The sequence below is a fragment of the Bubalus kerabau genome, chromosome 5, assembly GCF_029407905.1.
Source record: "Bubalus kerabau isolate K-KA32 ecotype Philippines breed swamp buffalo chromosome 5, PCC_UOA_SB_1v2, whole genome shotgun sequence".
NCBI lineage: Eukaryota > Metazoa > Chordata > Mammalia > Artiodactyla > Bovidae > Bubalus > Bubalus kerabau.
The window spans coordinates 74,482,130-74,500,546 of NC_073628.1; the positions used below are offsets into that span (position 1 = coordinate 74,482,130).

General features: G+C 42.3%; 1 protein-coding gene across 7 annotated transcripts in view; it reads right to left on the reverse strand.

The window, feature by feature from the left end:
• The window catches only part of ESRRG (estrogen related receptor gamma), a 693,887-nt gene that overhangs the window by 598,895 nt on the left and 76,575 nt on the right, over positions 1 to 18,417 (reverse strand). For 3 of the 7 annotated variants that reach the window (XM_055581893.1, XM_055581891.1, XM_055581892.1), the window contains one exon: positions 4,313 to 4,468. The exons of the other annotated variants lie outside the window; for them this stretch is intronic. The gene's annotated coding sequence lies outside the window, so the exon portion shown is untranslated. The remainder of the gene's footprint in view (positions 1 to 4,312; positions 4,469 to 18,417) is intronic. 7 annotated transcript variants of the gene reach the window in all.

Sequence of the window (18,417 nt, forward strand, 5' to 3'; positions counted from 1 at the left end):
AAGATGAACACAAAAGCAAGTAAGCTGTTACTTCCAGAATTGAAAAAGGTAGCGTCTACAGAGCTTGTTGTGACCTAAAAGAGTTACGTCATGTCTTTAATGAAAGGATCTATGTCAGGAACCACTGACATCTTATGCTGTGCTTTCTTTTATAAATCAGACTTAAAATCAGTGCTAACTTCTTCTACCTATATCCAAAATGGATACTAGCCTCATAACTGAAGACATTTTATTTTTACCTTATAATTTTATATCCACATATCACTCAGCATGGTACCTTATACAAAGAGATGATAAAAAATTGGCATTATACTGCATGGAGCAACTCAGACAGAGAAAGGCAAATATCACATGATATCACTTACATGTGGGATCTAAAAAAAAATGGTACAAATGAACATATTCACAAAACAGAAATAGAGGCATTGATGTAGAAAATAAACTTATGGTTACCAAGGTGGGAGGGATAAACTGGGAGATTGGAATTGACATATACAATGATACATATAAAACAGATAACTAAAAAGAATCTACTGTATAGCATAGGGAGCTCTATTCAATACTCTGTAATGAATTATACGGGAAAAGAACCTAAAAAAGAGTGGCTATATGTATTCGTATAGCTGATTCGCTTTGCTGTGAAACAGAAACTAACACAACATTGTAAATCAACTACATTCCAATAAAAATTAATTTTAAAAGTAGGTGCTGAAGTGAACAAATGAATCAACTTGCTGGCATTAGATAAAGGAAGTCATTCTAAGCCAAGCCCACCCAAATTATACTACTCGTTCCTTGTCTTACAGCCCTCGATAGTTCTCCATTACCTACTTTAGGATAAAGTCCAAACATCTAGTTATTAGCTCCTCCCACATTTCTAGCTTCATCACTTATCAACACTTTCGCAAGCAATTTGGGAATATGGCAATAATAGAAATAACATTGATTTTTGAGAGTAAAATCTTGAGAGCAACAGAACCGAGATTGGCAACATCATTAGAAAGAGACAAAATTATTCCTTAGTTGGGAAGGAAGCTGAGCAGTGTGTTCTTGGTCATTCTTATCGAGTTGCCCCCACTGGAAAAATAATCCTCATGGTTCAGCTGTGGAAATGGATACGTGCAAAGGATTGTGATGAACTGCATCAACTGAGCATTTTTTAAATGTCCTCCTTGTTAAAATTAGGACAATGGTCTGCTAAGAGAGATATTTGTAACTTGGATTTGGGTGATGACAATGAGAATGGAGAGAAATTAATGGTTAAGAAAATATCTAGGTAGTAGGATCAGCAGTATTTACTGTTTGATTAAACAAGGTATTTATTCCTTAGTTGTAAACTGTTTGAATATATTAACATGTAAATGTCTTTCAGAAAAGGAGGCAGAGTGATGAACCATGGGATATACCATGGGGGAGAGAGTATTAGCCAACAGACTTATTTCTCATCTGATCTCTCTGGTAAACCTCTGCTTATAGTGAGATGGTTGCATCAGACTATCATCTGATTAAGCTATTCGTGCGTGCGTGCGTGCATGTTAAGTCACTTCAGTCATGTCCAATTCTTTGCGACCCTATCGACTGTAGCCCACCAGGTTCCTCTGTCCACTGGATTCTTCAGGCAAAAACACTGGAGTAGGTTGCCATACTCTCCTCCAGGGGATCTTCCCAACCCAAGCATCCAACCCATGTCTCTTGTCTCCTGCATTGGCAGGTGGGTTCTTAACCACTAATGCCACCTGGGAAGCCTGATTAAGCTAGTCATCACTCTTCAAATGTCAAACACATCAACCAATCTTATAATGAGGATATTACTTCCTAGAAAATATCCATTTTTGAGCAATAAATCTCTACATCTTGCATCTGATAACCATATAGCTTCACTTGGAAGTCTCACTGGAACTTCAAATTCACCATGTCCAAAAGTGGACTAGTCCCCCCACAAACGATTTTTTTTCCAGTCTTCCAGGTCTTGTAAATGGCATCACCATGCAAACCAGAAACCTGAGAGCCTCACATTTGATCAATTCACCTTGTTTAATCAAATGGTAAATACTGCTGACCCTACTATCTAGATATTTTCTTAAACATTAATTTCTCTCCATTCTCATTGTCATTACCCAAGTCCAAGTTACAAATATCTCTCTTAGCAGACCATTGTCCTAATTTTAACAAGGAGGACATTTTAAAAATGCTCAGTTGATGCAGTTCATCACAATCCTTTGCACGTATCCATTTCCACAGCTGAACCATGAGGATTATTTTTCCAGTGGGGGCAACTCGATGAGAATGACCAAGAACACATTGCTCAGCTTTGAGTGTCAAAGCTGACTTCCCTGACCTCTGTACCTTGACAGATGCCTCTAAACTGAACTTTATAGAGAGCAAGAAAGGAAATTATCAATTTACTAATAAGATCTTTCGCTTTGACACTGAATTTTAGTTTTCGACAATAGGCTGAGAGAGAGAGACAACAAAAATGGGGTTTGAGAAATAAACTAGCCCACCCTTCCAGCCCAGGGTGTAGAGGAAGAGGACAGGCGGAAGCAGCAGGAGCAGACCATGGAAGGATCCTGACCCACTTCTCTGGGTTGCAGTGCTCAAGCAGGTAGACACGTAAGAGGTTTTTTCCTCCACTTCCTGTCCAGAAACATCTTAATAGGTGCTCCCCAGCTCCCAACCTAGAGCATACTCAGCAGAATAAAGGTCGAGGGTAGAGGACAGGGATGAGGAGAGAGAAAGCCTGAGTCGAGCTCCCTCGTAGCCCCCTTGTCTTTAGCATAGTTCAGAAGGACGCAGAAAGTCCTGTGTTCTCTGTGAGGGGACATAAACCAGCGCTGATAATGTTGGACCAGGGCTGGGAGGGGTGGGCATCACACTAGCATCCAGGTGTAACACAGAGCCAGACTTAAAACAGTCAAGAAGCAACAAGGGAGCTCAGGTGTGAGAGAGGCAGAGAAAAGGCTCCTCAGACCGAGACCAAGCTGAAACACAGCAGCGAGTGAGTTCATCAGGTCCAGAGTTCAGCAGCCAATGGAGGCAGGGCAGAAGGGACCAGACAGGTGGTGAGCCACCTTTCCTGCAGAGGGCAGTAGTGAGCACCCGGAGAGCGGCCCCAAAACCTCTACGCAGATACCACTGCACCCCTGTCCAAGGCACTGCAAGCTCTCCCGTGGCGCCACTGCCATCCTGGGGAGAAGGAGACTGGGTGGGTAACTCTGAGCAGTGACCCAAAAGGGACTGTTTCAAAGGAAAGAAAATGATTGAAAACTGGAAGAGACTGGGACATCATGTATCTTGTGCTACACACTAGAGTAGGTACCTAAGTGTGAGTAAATTTCCCTCCCTGCAACACACTCTGGCCATCCTCTTATGTGCTTCCAACTTGAAGCCAGAGTGTTTTGTGTGTGTGTGTGTGTTTTTCTTTTTTGACAACGCATATCTAATTAGACCATAAGCTTTCCTTGCCCATTCGACAGTGATCAAAATCCTTAATGTGGCCAATAAGTCCTCTATAACCAGGAATCTTTCATCTCATAGAATAAGTACCTGCAAGAAAGTGCTAAAACAGGGGATTCACAGAACCAAGAAGCATGTCTCTATGGAGACCAAAGAAGGAAGTGAATAAGGCTTCTTGGAAAAGAGGAGAAATACGATTCCGATCATGGGAAGAAACCTGAATATCTTTGGAGGAGGTGATAAAACAGTAAGACAGCAGAGGAGAAAAAAAATAAAGAACAACAGATGCATCCATTGGCCCCTTCAAGAAGACAGGGGGTACATTGAGAAGTCTGCCCATGTTGGGCACTCACCATCTTCCTGCTGCCCTGTGCCCTCCCCGCAATTCTTAAGCCCATAGACATAGCCTGAGCTCCAAGCACCCTCTTCTGCCACAGGCTGCACCAGAGCTGGTTCTAATCCAGGGGGAGGAGCCAGTGCCGCTGATGAGAATTCAACAGAAGCTATTCTGGGAACCAGAAGAAAGAGGCCACAAGAAAAGAAATTGCACCAGAACAGAGTAGAAGAGAAAGTGAAAGCTGGTCTTCTGTGCTCCCATTTGGGAAGACTCTGTGGAAAGGAAAAGGTCCTCTCTGCTCTCATATGGAAAGACTGTATGTTCCAGGAAAGAGATTGCATCATTTTGAGCAAGTAAGTCTACAAAGAACAACAGAAATATGTGAAAACTTCCCATCAGAAGATTTGTGGCATCTTCTACATGGAGCAAACTTCATCATTAAGTCAGATGTGCTTCAACTCCATTCAAGGGAAGTTAATAAGTGAGACGTCAAAGAACTTTATTAGGAGGCTGTCTTACCTATGTGCTCCTCTGACCTGGACCCCAAGGATCATCTGCAGTGATTTGCCAAGATATCTCAATCGGGGGGAGGGGACACGGCATGAAGAAGAACTTCTGGCAACACAGCTTGATAAATGGATTCTCTGGCCCAGAGAAGTTGTTGAAGTAGTAAAACTAGATGCAATCCAACAAAAACTCGGTTACACATGGGAAAGATCACGCCCAAATCATAGCCCTTCCCCAGCAAGACTCCGTTATTTCTTGTTAGATGGGATAGACCATACACCCTGGGCAACTTGATCATCTGGTGTCACAGGTCATCTGGGGACCACTCAAGTGCGAATAACAGAGCAGGGGCAGACATTCCACATGTGAATGGTTCCTCATCTACAGGAAAGCCAAGCAGCTCCTCTGCTCAGAGAAACTCCACAGAGAGGCGGTGATTGCCAATCAAAGGAGAAAATGCCAGGCTCCTAAAACCAGAGGTGTCAGACTGGCCTAATGTGTGGAGAAGCAGCATCTCCAGGGCAGAAGGCGATCCAGGTTATCTACTGTCCAAACCTAGATGTGGGTCCATCAGTCACCTCTTCTCCTCTGTTCTTTTAGCCACTACCTTTGCCTCAATTTGCTTGATAATAAATGGTCCCAGCTGATTGGACCCCCACCAAAATAAATCAATCATTAAACTAATAATCAAGAAGCCCGGAAAAAGTCATAGGGAGACGGGCCAGCACCTGGGACCCTTTGCTGCAGTGCTCGCACCTGAGCAAACATCTCCTCCAGCAACAAAATACGAAGAAACTGTAAGGGACTAAGAATAATTGCATATCTGTGGAATCGCCGCAAATTATGAACAAGATACAAAAAGACCAAAAACCCTACTGCCACTTCTGAAGAGCTGGGAGCAGATACAAAGCACTGGGAGCAAATGTAGGGGACAGATCAGACCTGCATTCAACACCACCAAAGGGGTGGGCAAGCCATGGGGCAACCCACCTAAGCCACCCCTCAGCCCACCCCCTGAACACCCCCCTACCCTCACCCTGTGGAAAGAACAAGCTTATGCGCCCCCCACCTTGGGGATCTAGCAAGGGAACCCCTTACTTGATTTTGCTCCCCACTGCTAAATGAATGCCCCAGTAAAACCTTCTCTGACCTTCTTTCTGGTCTCTTATCAATTTCCATTGATTAAGCAGGCCAAAAAGCCTGGTTGGTAACAATAGCTCACTTGCTATGTCACTAGGACTTGAGTGTCTGTGTCTGCTTTTAGAAGATCTTTCTAGGGCTCCAAAGGGTAAAAATAGTGCCATTTAAAATGACTGCTCAGGCCATGGAACATTGCTTTGGCCGTCAGGTTTAGAAATAGCCAGGTGTGAGGAAGAATCAGTGAACAGAGCAGACTTCAAGATAGAAAGAGAAAAAAAATTTTTTCAGGTGTGTACACAGGCTGACAAAGGAAAAAAATGAAATCCTGGAAGAAAGGTTTTGTGAAAGACTTTTTCCTCCTCGTTTCACATCCAGGATCTAAGACCTATGCATTGGCCAAGAAGCTGAAGTCAGCAGTTTCTATGTCCTTAGGTGGTTTTGAGACAAGACAGAAAAGAGTGGATAAGGAGGGGGATGATGGATGGGAAAGACTGGGTCATTTGATAATTCTGGGCTTGAACCTACAAGGGTTTCCCTTTGGGTATTATCCTGAAGAAAGCTCCAGGCAACCTTAGGCTTATTCTTCACTTGTCACTTGGAAAAGGTGAATCAGTTCATGCTTACAATGGCTAATTCTGCTACGTCTCAAGTTCACACGCACCTTCTAATTATAAGAAACAGGCTTCTTGGGCTTCTCCAGGCAAATGCTCAGAGGACGCCAACATTATTTTTGCTGTTACTGCAACATCCAAATAATTTTCCATCTGCCAGAGCCTCAAATTAAAAGGGCAATGATCACGAGTGAATGTGTGCCTGCGGCCTGGGCCATCCTTAAGTTTCTGGACCAGCCACTGGACCATTTTCTCTATTAAGAGGCACACGACAGTGAAGAGTCATATGGGATAGGAGTTTCCCTGAGAGACAAGATAACTGGGTTACACGTCGACTATGCTTTTAAACAGCCAAGAGGTCCTATTCAAAAGCAACTGGACCCGTCAGGAGTCTTGTTTCCCATTATTAAAGTGCTCAAAAGTACTGTGAAAACACAACAGCAAGAGCAGCGAGACCATTTTTGAATCAACTTTCCCATCAGACTTATTTCAAGCTGCCCAGGAAGACATACAAAGGATGCCAAACATAAATAGACCTTAGATTTTGAGACTGAATTCTGAAACTCTGACGAAAGTGTTAATGTCACTTCGGAGGAAGTGCCACACAAGGAACTGCGGTGATTCAAAAGAGATGGACTTTAAGATTTGGTATAGACGATCATCTGCTAGTATCCAGAGGCATGTGGGGTAACCCTGAAGCAGATGCTGGGGCAAATTTCACAGTGACTGAACACATCAGCATCAAAGCCATCACCCTCTGTACATTATTCCAAATGAATTCCTGGTTACATCTTGAGTAATAACCATATATTACATTCATGTTAGAATGGCATTAGGTCCCACAGCCCATCTTTCTAAAATAATCTAAAAGAGATCGAGATGGTCAGAACCAGGTATGTAATAACATTTCTAACAATAGATCCAGGAGTGTGTCAAACAAACTAGAAGCTCCCCTTGACCTGACAGAACGTTTCCAGACATTTCTAGATTAAGTGGCAAGTGTAAGTCTGTGACCAAAAACACACTTTTAGAAGAGAACAGTCTCTACCTTCTCATTGGGGTGGGGGTAATGAGGACTGTAATCTGGTTGACAAGATAGTTAACCACAGCAGGGCATTCCTTAAATGGTTTCTCGGAGGCAATCTAGGGCAGTTGGTTAAGGAATCTTATATTTTCTAGCCAGAGTCTGTGGACTAACCGTCCTTAATCACTAAGACAGCTCTCACATATTACAGAAGTTCTGATGAAAACAAATAGGCCCCCCTGGAGGTGAACATGGAAATCAAGAGGTACTTTGCTTTCATCTTCCTTCCTTCTTCTTTAATCATATTAAAGTTACATATTTTAAAACAGTTGCCCCAAAATACCCATCAGATGCTATAGAAAAATAGTATATGTGATTCTTATTCTAGGCATTAGACCTCAATAGACTTATTCAATAATAAATATTAAAACTTCGATATGTGCTCCCCAAATCATTTCTTTCATTCCTAACAATCTGACTGGCATGATCAGCAAATGAATGGCCTTTTATGGTGCTCGTTTGGTTTCCTTTTTTCACTCTGACAGTACTGAAGAAGAGGCCCTTTGGATTCTTTCAAGAGCTATCCAAGTGCCAGCGTCATGGTTGTTAGCACCAGACATCAGGCAACATGAGAAGGAGGGGTTGGCACATTTTTCCAGGGGCAAGGGTATATGGTAACTCCATGGTGGGTCCCAGTGGCACTAAGGCTCCTGTGGACAGTGCTGCTTTACAAGAAAGGCTCAGCCGATTCCTCGGCATCTGGGAAGCTGTCAGCGTGGCATTCCTTACAAAGCTGGGTGGCTGCTTGCTGCTGACATGTTCAGTTTTGAACAATGAAACAAATAAAAAAAAAAAGTAACCTCCCTGGAATGTTGAGCTCGGCAAAGATAGCAGATGCCCAAAATGAGAAAGTCCATCATACATCAGGTGCTTGGGAACCTTCTGGAAGCTACTGAAAAAAGCATGAGTATTTCTCTAATAAGTCTGCACTCAGCCATTTCAGGTGCTTGCCTTGAAATCCCTCCATTTCCACCTCCAGGACCTTAACAGCCAGACTAGAGACGATTCCATAGGTGATTGATCACATCCTCTTCTAAAGGTCATGCTGGGGGAGCAGAAATGCCAGACACACCATGCACTTCTCTAAGGAAGATGCCGGTTTTATTTGCCTTCCTATTTAAACTCCTATGGACTTCAAGCAAGATGTGGTAATGTCATGGAAATGTCCATGTGAGGTTTGATACTCATAGTCATTTTCTCTGCTTTTCTCCATTTGGTGTTCTACCCACAAGAAAGGACAAAATACACATAGTAATCTTCCTAGACTCCACTCAAAGCAAAGAAGACTACTCAGCAGCTCACTTTGGTATCTTCTAAAAGAAGAAAAACCATCCCCTTCTAACAGCATTGCAACACCAGTTCCCAGGACTAGATCTCGCCACAGCAGTGTCTATTTAGGTAGTAATGATCTGAACAAAGCGAAATGTATGGCCACGGTGGTTATTATAAGGGTGCCTGGCAATAAAATACGATGCCTTAGCAAATCAAGAGACATAGGAGGTGAGGAAAGGTCAGCGAAAAAAAAACACATGAGAAATCAATGTCAAAAGAGGTCACTTTATGAGCTTCAAAGAGAGCTACCGTCATTGATTATAATATCACTGAAACAACACAGGCCCGGTGAGATCTGAAATTACATTTCCAATCTGAATTTATAGAACTCACTGCGGGCCCTGGTTGTGACTGTAGCCCGTTAATGGAAGCCTACCAAGTAAGCATGATTTAGACGGGCTCAGGCAGAGGTGAATTCAGTTTTCCCTGGGTTATAGCACTAGGCCCATGATCGAGAAAGGTTCAGAATCAGTTTCCTCTTCCATTTCAGAGACATGGCTGGTAATAGCTGGGGGCCAGAATTCTCTTTCAAAATCACAAACTCGATTATGGCACTTCCTTGCTTAGAAATCACCAACAGCTCCATTTCTCGTGCAGGGTAAGGTTTAGAATCCTTAGGCAACAGGCAAGCCCTTCTTAAGAGGCCAGTGCAGGCTCCTTTTCTGACTTCGTCTGATGCTCCAAGTTTACCAGAATCCTTTCAAGTTTCTTAAGCCAAGCTACTCTTCCCCATATGCAGGTCTTTATACAATTCTTTTCTGGCTTAAAGGCCACTCTACCCTGATAAATTATTCCTTATTCTTCTCTTTCCTCATTTCCTCATCATGAAAGATCCTGGGCTCACAAAACTCCATTTCTGTTTTCTTCCACACAGTTACACTACCTTTTCCAGCTTCCCTGCCTGGCATATAGATACATGAATAAACTCTGCCCTATGGTATATGGGCAGAAATGATGTATGACATCACTGACCCCTAACATCCTCCTGCAAGATTTTCTATATTCTCTCTCCTCCATGGTTTCAGCCTCTGAGTGACTTGAAGATGGTCTGGGTCCCTGAATAACTACATGGAGTGAGTATCCAACTCACCCCAGCCTCCAATCCAGGTGAGACGGTGGCATTAGTGAGAAATACTTTAAGACACCAAGATGTTCAGAATGTTTGTTTCTGCAGTTAGTCTACTTTAACTAATGTGCTCAACCAAACAGTATTATGTTTTATCTTTTGCTACTGTGCTTATATTTATAAGTCACCATGTTTATTCTGGAAGAAGTCAAGGTATAAACAGAAATTCATGCTTCCTGAAGGAAAGAAAAGCTGCATGTATATCAAAACAAAACCAAAATTATGCAAGACTTCTTCCCATTTCTGGGCTGACTAGCTAAGTTTCCTATACCATCTGTTTTTTTTGTTTTTTTTTTGTTTTTTGTTTTGTTTTTGTGTTAGACACTCACTTGTATCAGGCTCTTCGCAACCCCATGGACTATAGCTGTCAGGCTCCTCTGTCCATGGGATTCTCCAGGCAAGAATACTGGCGAGTGCTGCCATTTCCTTCTGCAGGGGATCTTCCTGACCTAGGGATGGAACTTGGGTCTCCTGCATTGCAGGCAGATTCTATCTGAGCCACCAAGGAAGCTAACTCACTCCAATGGAGTGGAACCCATAAATGCAATTTCATTTCCTAGAACATGGTGCCGTTGATATTGTATTTACAGGTTCCACCCTATCAGGGTGAGTTAGCTTGGACAGAAGTAGATTCTTCTGGGGGAGCTGGCCATATCCCTTTTCCTGGGCTGCTGTTTGTAATATACATGCCGCTAATCATATGGGCCACTATTTAAACTAAGCTGGGGAGAGAATTCCAGAAAAATGTTGGCAGCGATGGCAACATAGTTTTTCAATCCTTTGAATGCTGTAAAAATAGAACAACTGCACACACACAAAAAACCCCTAAATCCACGGACAACAAAACCAGGAGATGTAATTTCCTCATGAATCTCAAACAATTCAATGGGGCAAACTACCAAGAGTCACAGATCCTGCATGGAATCGGCATGTGGATGACAGGAAGAAGGAAGTAATGGGCATGATAACTAACGGGACTGAGAACGGAATCATACAAACACCCAACACTACTCACTGGAGTTTTGTCCTTTTTTAAACCCAAGTGCAACAGCCCCATAGTAAGTAGGACTGGCAGGGACAAAGCAGGTTAATTCCCACGAGCTGTCAACCATGAACTGTTCCTCTTCCAGAGTCAGTCCCCATTGAGGAGATACTACTGCATAAGACAATAAACTTGAGCAGCATGGAATAAGAGACCTGCAAGAAAGAGAAGGTCTAGATCAAAGCAGAGGAGGGGAAAGCAGGAGGGGATCCTAAGAAGTGATCTACCATATTCTTAAAACCCCAACAGTACACACACATACACGGGAGAGAAAGCTTTATAAAGCTAGTGAGACTTCTTGAACCCTACTTCATTCTAAACTGACACGAAAATTAATTTCCCATAAAAATAAACAATGAAAAAGTATCAAGGTCAAATTTCATACAAAGTTATTATAATTACAATAAAGAATAAGGAGCAGAAAAAAAAATCCCTAAACACAACAAAAGCATGCTGGAGAGACATTCTCTCAAAACAGATCAAAACTATAACCTATCATTTCAAAAGAAGTTTGAAGACATTAAGAAAGGATATAAAATACAAAGAACATCACAATCAGGTTTAAAGGACTCATAAATATGGTGACAGGACTCAGAAAAGTAAAGTTTAAAAATAAAATAAAATTAAAAAAAAAAAAAAATAAAGTGTATGGTTGAAGTACTAAAAAAAAAAAAAAAAAGAACTGAAATAAAAGGAAAAAAATTATAAATGCCAGCTAAACTAAAAACAAACACAACAAATAATTCCTTAATGAATATAAAAGGTAAAAAGGAGGAAGGCTAAAAAAGAAAGAGATAACAACAGTCTGAAGAGTAAGAGACAAATAGTAAAGATAAGCAAAGAAAATTGAACATACAGGTAACAAGAGATTCTGAAGATGGAACCAAAGGAAACATAACAAATATTAAGACCTATAACTTGGAGAAGGCAATGGCACCCCAGTCCAGTACTCTTGCCTGGAAAATCCCATGGATGGAGGAGCCTGGAAGGCTGCAGTCCATGGGGTCGCTGAGGGTCGGACACGACTGAGCAACTTCACTTTCACTTTTCACTTTCCTGCATTGGAGAAGGAAATGGCAACCCACTCCAGTGTTCTTGCCTGGGGAATCCCAGGGACGGGGGAGCCTGGTGGGCTGCCATCTAAGGGGTTGCACAGAGTTGGACACGACTGAAGCAACTTAGCAGCAGCATAACTCCAGAAAATTTCCGAAGTATAAAAAAACTTGAAATGACATTAAAATCTATAACATGTATCTGCCAATATTGGCCCCCCAAAACAATACTAAGACATGTTCAATAAAAGCGTTTGGAATTTTAGGCAAAATTACTGTCACAAAAAAACACTGTGACATACAGTGTTAAGAAAATTAAATTACCATTTGAGGATGATCCCCTGGAGAAGGGCATGGCAACCCACTCCAGTATTGTTGCCTGGACAATCCCATGGACAGAAGAGCCTGGCGGATTACAGTCCATAGAGTCTCACAGAGTCAGACACAACTGAAGTGACTTAGCACACATGCACACAAGCAATGCTTTAGGCCATTAGAAATCAGAGTTGTCCATTTGATATATGAAATAAAAGAAAATAATTTTATATCCAGCAAAACTGATTTACAAGTATTAAAGGTTCAAGCAAACTGGCATGGATATAGGCAAGAACCGAAAAAATATTGTCTCCCTGAGTCCTTTCAATGGAGAAGGAAATGGCAACCCACTCCAGTGTTCTTGCCTGGAGAATCCCAGGGACAGGGGAGCCTGGTGGGCTGCCGTCTATGGGGTTGCATAGAGTCGGACACAACTGAAGTGACTTAGCAGCAGCAGAGTCCTTTCAAAAGAACATGCTAGAAAATGAGCTTCAGGCAATCAAAACAATTAGGCCAACAACATAAGGACTAGTGGTGAATATCAAAATATGTAGTTCGCTGCAGAATTTAGCCTAGAAGGAGGCTAAGCAGCAGACAGCAGAGTATCTACTGACTAAACTCTGACAATGTGGAGGATATAGCGCAACTATTTAAAAATGAGAGAAGGATGAAGGGTACCATATGCAAAAAAAAAAAAAAAATTTAATTTACAATAGCTACAACGGTCCTAGTTTTAGCACTATTTTCCTGAGACTACTGTGCACATAATTTGGGATAAAACAAATGAGTTAATTACGTGATATTCTAATTCTGTTATCCCCCTGTGCCTTTGAGAACCAGCATTCTTGTGGAAGGAAGGATATATAAATGTAATGCAGAAGAGGTAAAATAAAACTCTATAATCTCACATTTGAACTAGAGTATCAATATGAATTCATAAGCTCTTAAAATATATAGTAAGATAAACTGCAAACCATATCATTTTATGAGTTTTTGATAGAGATTCCCAATCCCGTCCTTTACAAAGGGTTAGGAAACAATGACAAACCCAGTAGTAGGGAGTATCCTTAGCACTCAAGACTAACATTTCTCACCTAGAGAAACCAGAGCTTCTTGGAGAAAATGGCTGATTCCAGATCTAGGGCAGGAAATATACAAGATGAACCTGGAACATCTTGTATTACCAGAGGGCAGGAAAGTTAGAGGCTTTTAAGACAATGACCAAAGGACTCAAAGACCCAACTCAAAGGGCTCCCCACTGACTCAAGGGAACAATCTGAGCTTCAATTACAATTGCAGCCTTGTCAAACACCACCTACAGTAGAGCCAAAAGGATCAGACTGGAGTCTGACCCAGTCTCTGGATCTAGCAGCCAATCTGCAGGACAGCCAGGGCTGAATAACTTGTCTAATGGACTATGAGTGTACAGTCGGGAAAACTCAGGCTCAGGGAAACTCTATAGGTCAAAGAGCCCAAGTTCCTCAATAGATAAATTGTAAGGAAATGAAAGGGATTAAAAGCGAACTTTACAGATTAAAAAAGACTTAAAGGCATATCGATTTTTTTAATGGCCAAGACTAAACATGGTGTTTGTGGGTACCCACTGGGTGATAAATGTGTTTCTAAAAATATAATGAAGTGACTATTATAATGGATAATGGTTACTTATGGGGGGGTTCAAAGGGTTGTGATTGGGTGAGGCACAGGGAAGGGATTCTGGGGTAGCAAAACTCTATTTCCTGTCCCAGCTGGTGTACAATACATATGCAGTATATATACACATATATGTACACATATTTCATACAATATATAAATATACAGAGCATTGCTGCTAAGTCACTTCAGTTGTGTCCGACTCTGTGTGACCCCATAGACGGCAGCCCACCAGGCTCCCCCATCCCTGGGATTCTATACAGAGCATTAGGACATGCATTTGATTTGTGTTGTCTTCTGTATTCATGCTGCATTTTCAATAAAAATATTCTTCTTAAAAAAAGACTAGGGGTTTCTTGCTGTCATCCAATCCCCCACTGAGAAGGCAATGCAAAGCACGTGGGTGAAGTGGAAAAGAATGTGAGGAAATGATGATTGAGGTCATATTGTGAAGGTCAACAAAAGTCTTTGCCGAGTTATATTTAATTCAAAGATAATGTAGATCCACTTAAAGGTTTTATGAGTCCAGTGATTTCCCCTTTCCTCTGAACTTCTTAATGTCTCCATCATTTACTGGATTCTCATATTTGTATAATTAAGCTAAGCGAGCTAAAGAAAGATGATGCCAAATAAACCCTGGCCAGAAATCTATACTCTTACATGGTTGAAGAGGGCTGGACCATTGCCGTTATCATGGGTAAAGTAACACTCATCGTCTTTATTGGGATTTAATAAAAATCAGCTTGCTGTGTCATATTATACTAAATTAACTTTATTCAGACATCTTTACCTTTTTAAGCAACTAAATTCCTCTGTTTCTCAGGGAATATGCTATGATTCAGGAGAAAAGAGTCAACTTTGAGTTATGAAATCAAAACAACTTTGAAAATGACATAGAAAGACACAAGGGAATAAATGCCTCTGAGTGAGCCTAAACAATCCAAACAAATGTACAGGTATCTTCTTGAGACTGTGGAGAAGGTGTCTCTTAGAAATTATTATTTTACACACATTATTCTGTTTTAAAATATCCAACCTTCATAGATAGGCTATTTTACTTAGCATGCCAAATATTTTTAGTGACCATAAAGAATAGTCATAAGAAATTTTGTAGATTTGTTCTTTTTTCTCACCCTAAAAGGTCTTAAGTTCTTCCATTCCAAATTATTCATCCAGTGGGATTTTCAGGAGTTAATAAGGTGGAAAATGCTCCTTGCTCACGACAAAGACAAAAATGAAGCTTTTAAAATCACCAGCGTCACTGTTAGGAAAAAATGTCCTGCCAATCACCAGAGCAGAATTCAATCTCGTATTACAAAATGACTCCTTCCTAGTTCTTTTAGAAATAGATGGGGCACTGAATCACAAATAAAAAAACAAAATCTAACAACCACCAAAATAGAAAATAATATAACTCAAAGTAGCTAAATGTGTGTAAGAAGCAAATGTAATAGGCCATACGTGTTACAAACTTCAGAAGAGCCCAGGACTGCATTCATGCTCCCAATTCATGGGAAATAAATGGACTCATCCCACCCTTAACTCTGGAATAAAAAGACAGTTGCACAGGACTGCACAAGAGCCAAACCCAAATTCACAGAGGTTTTATTAAAAACAGGAAAAGGTCAGTCCTCTTCCCCCAAAGGAATGTCCAGGGCTTGTCAGAATTATTACTCGAAGATAGTTTCTTTATTAAATTCACTGTGCAGGAATAGAAAGACAAGGCTGGGAGAACTAGAAAGACACAGAAAGTCTTAGTTTAGCCACAAACTAAATTTAATGCAAGATAAACAGGAATCGGCATTCTCTTCACTGACTCTACAAATCAGATATATTTTAAAAGGTAATCCTTAATGAACTGAGAAATCATATCGTTAAAGAACCTATGAATGATAACTACATCATCTTTGCTCTTTCTTCCAAATAAAATAAGAGGGATACGCCAGGTATGGGGAACCACCTCACCACAAAACAAGAACATGAAACAGTCATTTACTTTTTAACCTCTGGTCACTACTATTTAAAATCAAGGGTTAGTTAATGAATTAGTTTGAGTGAATTTACAGATCGAGGGTGGCCCAGCACTGTCTCGTTTAGCCAACGTTTTTCAACATGGGTGGTCACGGGGGAAAATCTCAAGCCCAAATTCAGTGTCAACTTAAAATGGATTCCCGAGACACCCCTGGCGTGTGAATTAATTCTGTTTGTATCAATATTTGGAACGTGAGACAGATGACACAGTCACTTTACATGATGCTCCAGCACTCCTCCCCAGCATTTTTATCATTTAAAATGATCATGTTTTGGGCTTCCCTGTGGGTTCAGTGGCAAAGAATCTGCCTGCCAATGCAAGGGACGTGGGGTTTGATCCTTGATCCGGGAAGATCCCACATGCCAAGGAACAACTAAGCCCGTGAGCCAGAACTATTGAGCCTGTGTTCTGGAGCCTGGGAGCCACAACTACTGAAAGCCATATGCCTAGAGCCTCTGCTCTGTGACAAGAGAAGCCACTGTAATGAGACGCCCACACACTGCAACTAGAGTGGCCCCCCCCCCCCCCCACAACCAGAGAAAAGCCCTTGCAGCAGCAAAGACCCAGCACAGTCAAAAATAAGTTTAATTCATTAAATCATTTTTAAAAAGTGACCGTGTTATGAAAGCTGGGGCAGCAAGTGTGAGAGACTTTTACAAGCGTGAAAGAAAAGAAGGCAAAAAGCGGAACATATCTCCTCTGGTCTCTGCCTAGGTGACATCCCAGCTTTCAACAGCAAGGCTACATTTGGGTGGCAAAGCACAGGGCACTGTATTCCATTTCAAGGCCGAGATAGGGGGTTGAGTCATCTGGTTTCTTTCCATTTCAGTTGGCAGAAAAGTCAACAGATCCACCATAATGCCCATTGCTCTGGATGCAGACCCAAAAATATTCCTTGTAAGGAGGTAAAAAAATGAAAGCAACATCTGGCAGAGAAATCTGTTCTCAAGAGCTACAATCTAAAGGAAGCGTGGGGTAGCGGGGGAGGGACATCCTGGTGGCTCAGGATGTAAAGTATCCGCCTGCCAACACCCAGAGACACAGGTTTGATCCCTGGCCCAGGAAGATCCCACATGCCATGGAACAACTAAGCCCCTGCACCACAACTATTGAGCCCATGCTCTGGAGTCCCAGAGCCACAACTCCTGAGCCCACACACTGCAATTACTGAAGCCAGTGTGCCCTCAAGCCTGTGCTCCACAACCGGAGGCCACCACAATGAGAAGCCCTCACACTGTAAGGGAGAGTGGCCCCAGCTCTCCACAACCAGAGAAAAGCAGTGGGGAAGACCCAACACAGCCAAAAATAAATAAATGCAATTTTCTTTTTAAAGGAAGAGTGTCATGGATTGAAGGGATTCAAGTCCTTCTTTTTGAGATGCTGTTTACAAGCTGCTGCTAGTGTTTGGGGGATAACAAGAGAGGAGGCTGGTTTGGAGCAGCAAAAACCTGGGAGAGACAAATCCCTCCCTTTGGTCTACAGTCTCAAATGTTGCTCGATATTCAAGACTTGGATGGCTTAGAAGTGAGAAGGTCGCCTGGTTTGGGTTGTATTTCTTTCCCTGCCGGGCTTCTGATGGAGAGGTCAGTGAAACTAACAAGGCCACGGAGAGAAGGGAAGAAGGGCGGTGACATTGGAACAGACTCCGGCCGCTCGGTCAACCCTTCACCAGGCAGGTACCTGCGCCACCAGCTCTTCGCTCCCTCTGCTGAGACCTAACAGCAGGATCTGTCTTGGAAGAACATCTGATGCAAGGCTTCAGGGTCTGACATATCGTTACCCTGCCTTGCCTCCTCCTCCTCTAATGGGTTCTAGAAAAAGCCTAGGAGAGTGCCGTTTCAGCAGACAGGGAAAAGAGGGTTGCGACGCTTTACATAGTTATTTTTATATTTAATCCAAGAGCGAAAGAGGACTAGGCGACCCAGCTGACTCTCAAAAGCATTTTAGGAAGTTGGCACTGGAACAGCCATCTCCTGCTCTCTCGGACCGTGTAGCAAGAAACCAGATCTGGGGTATAGATATGTTTGTCGAAGATATCAATAGTGCAGATAATTAAGTTAGCTGCAGCAAACCAGCTCCAGGCTTTGAAGTGTGGGCACAGTTGATGCGCTCACCTTTCCCTCACCTGAGAGGCTAAGCCTACAATCTCCTCACAGATGTTCACAATCTTGTGACCTTTGGTTCCCCCCTCATTATCACATCATTGAGGTTACCTAACCCCGTGGGGCCGACCATAAAAAGAACTTTATAAACTGGAGAGTGGTGAATTCCTACCTTCAAAGATAAGACTCCGCCTGGGTGAGGAAGAACCTTCAGCTAGAGGAGCTGAAATTCTCTAGACTTTTCTCTGCTGCTGCGGAAAGGAAGGGAAGGGCATCACAGAGCAGGAAAGGATGTCCACTAACCCAGTGCTCCCCAAATGCTGAATTGTATGGGAATCCCACTAGGTGTTTCTAAAAATACAAGTTACTGGAGCCTACATTTAACACTGCTACTGCTAAGTCGCTTCAGTCGTGTCCGACTCTGTGAGACCCCATAGACAGCAGCCCACCAGGCTCCCCCATCCCTGGGATTCTCCAGGCAAGAACACTGGAGTGGGTTGCCATTTCCTTCTCCAATGCATGAAAGTGAAAAGTGAAAGTGAAGTTGCTCAGTCGTGTCCGACTCCCAGCGACCCCATGGACTGCAGCCTACCAGGCTCCTCTGTCCATGGGATTTTCCAGGCAAGAG